Source organism: Lathyrus oleraceus, chromosome 4 (assembly GCF_024323335.1).
Source record: "Lathyrus oleraceus cultivar Zhongwan6 chromosome 4, CAAS_Psat_ZW6_1.0, whole genome shotgun sequence".
Lineage (NCBI taxonomy): Eukaryota > Viridiplantae > Streptophyta > Magnoliopsida > Fabales > Fabaceae > Lathyrus > Lathyrus oleraceus.
In genome coordinates, this window is record NC_066582.1 from 335,519,461 (window position 1) to 335,521,942 (window position 2,482).

The 2,482-nt window shown below is 26.1% G+C and overlaps 1 long non-coding RNA gene across 1 annotated transcript; it reads right to left on the reverse strand.

The window, feature by feature from the left end:
• Positions 1–451: 451 nt before the first annotated feature.
• LOC127075366 (uncharacterized) lies at positions 452–1,586 on the reverse strand. Its single transcript, XR_007786408.1, has 2 exons — positions 1,123–1,586; positions 452–644 (listed from the first exon to the last, which is right to left on the reverse strand). It is a non-coding gene; the product is annotated as an uncharacterized LOC127075366 (long non-coding RNA).
• Positions 1,587–2,482: the final 896 nt, after the last annotated feature.

Here is a 2,482-nt window from a genome sequence, read left to right on the forward strand (position 1 = left end):
TTATCAATTGGCATCCACTCATTGACATAAATTATTCCTTTTTTATTATTTCATTTTAATGACATTTATTAGATTTTTTTTTCTATTTACCAATTCACATAAAAAAAAGATCTTTATTTATTTTTAAATTTCTAGCAAGAACGTTTTTTATATTATGTTTAAATAAGTATTCACAAATTAATTTTTGTTTCACAAAATAAGATATGAATTTAAAATGATAATGATAATTTTTTTTATTTTATAATTTATTTTACAATTTATTTTACAATTTGTTTTACAATTTATTTTACAATTTTAACTTAGTTTTAAAATTTATTCATTTCATTTGAATTTATTTGAATATTTTGTAACATTTATAATTATATTTTTTTTATTTTAATTTAAAATTAAAAAAAATTATGTTACTTTTGTCTACATCATAAGAAAAAACAAAATAATTCAAAAAAAAGTCTACAAAAAGATGTAAATTTTTTTACAGTAACATTATACAAATTTATTTACAAAAACCAATCTAACAAAAAGTATTTCAAAAAAATATGATAAAATTGCATTTTTTTTACAGTAATTCAAGTAGGTTACTGCAATTCAAAAAGACCACAGCAACACCTTTGATTCTTTGGGCATAAGTTTTGTCCTGTATACACCTGGATGTGCAGAATAGAAGAATTAAAATGTTATTAGAATATATAAAACAAGAGTATATAAACACAAGAGTCAATATAAACATACTAGTGAATCAATAAAAATAAAAATTTAAACAACAGTAAAACATATTTGATTCTTTCCCTTTCCATCAATAAAAGTTTCAACAGCAGACAATTGTTTCAGAAAAATAGGTAGATTATTTTGCAGTAAGATAAAACATATTTGATTCCTTCCCTTTCAATCAATATACATCTATTTGAAATCCTAAAATCCCCCATATAAAAGGATAAAAAATAAACAGCACCAAGGAGGAGAATGGCATAAAAATCATAGAGATAGAAGAAAACCAGAATCGAAAAATCAAATATCAGTAGTCAAACATCTTCAAAATATTCTTCATACTAAAATCCCACAAACAACAAAGCCTCATCCAAACAAAAAACTTCTCATTATCATAGAATAAAAAATTCAGAGTACCTGAAGTCAGCTTTAGTTTTCTCAAATCGCGTTTGGATCCAAGGTAGGTACTTATCTTTACTTACTGTATGATATTTTCGGTTGTCGTTTCTTGTTGTTTGCTTGATTGTTGTCTCTTCACAACCAGATTTGAGCGAGAATGGAGAGAGAGAGAGAGAGAGAGTTTAAGCGAGAATCGAGAGAGAGAGAGAGAGAGTTTGCGCGAGAACGGCGAGAGAGGGGGTTTATGGATGAGTGCAACGAGAAAGAGTAGTTTAAGTGGTAACAAATGTTGGTGAGAAAAAATGGAACGCTTTTTTTTTACTGCTGCTACGTTGAACCAAGTCATAGTTGAAGAAAATGTTATCTCTGCAGGAAGAAGATGTAGCGGCCGAATTAGGGTTCGCTAGTATCCTCCCTTCATGTTAAGGCATTGGGTCGGGTTGATCCAATCCGAGATTCATATCCGCCCACCTCTGGGCCCAATCCATACTATTTTCTTTTATTTTTTTTTAAGGTTCGTGGATAATTTAATTTATATATACTTATGAGTGTGAACTTGTGTTAGCTAGTTGTCTGTGGCCGAGTGGTTGAAACATCTACTGTTTCCCACAAGGCCACTAGTTCAATTCTTGGCTTTGGTTTCTTTGTTTGTCTTATTTTTGTTAAAACATTGAAAACAAATTAGTTTTTATTGTTATTAAAAAAAAAAAATTTTGAGTTTTAATTTTATTTTATTTAAAAAAAAAAATTAGTTTATTTGAATATTTTTTATTAGTATTTGGATAATACATGTAATTGTGATTTCTAATTTATTTTTATTATTCATCCTATGTTTTAATCAATTTGTATATTTATCTATATTTTGTTGCAAATTAAATAAATAATTATGTTGATATGTGATCAAATAAATAGAATAAGAAAATCTTGGTTCAATACAAAATACTTTTCGAATCCGATCTTATCCAAATTCAAACGTCTTATCATTTAAGTTAAAATATAAATAAAAAAAATAACTTTTTTTAAAAATAAAAATACGAAAGAAGAGGACCATTGGAATCTAGCATTCCGGTGGAAACCATCGAATGATTTGTCCCGAGTCACGCGTTTTGGATCAACCATTCATTCTTTTCTTAAAACGTTAGAATCAACTTTTTTCATTAAATATATAATTGTGGAGTTCATTTTCTTAAAACACCAAATAAGATGAATATTAGTAGAAACATAGACCTTTTTTTCTTTATATCTATTTTAATTTAATTTATATTTTTTATAGATGTTTAGAAGTTCTCTTTTGTTATATCTTTTAAAATAAAAATAGATAAATAAACACCTAGAAATCATAATAATAAAATCACAAAAATAGTTTTCCATATATTTT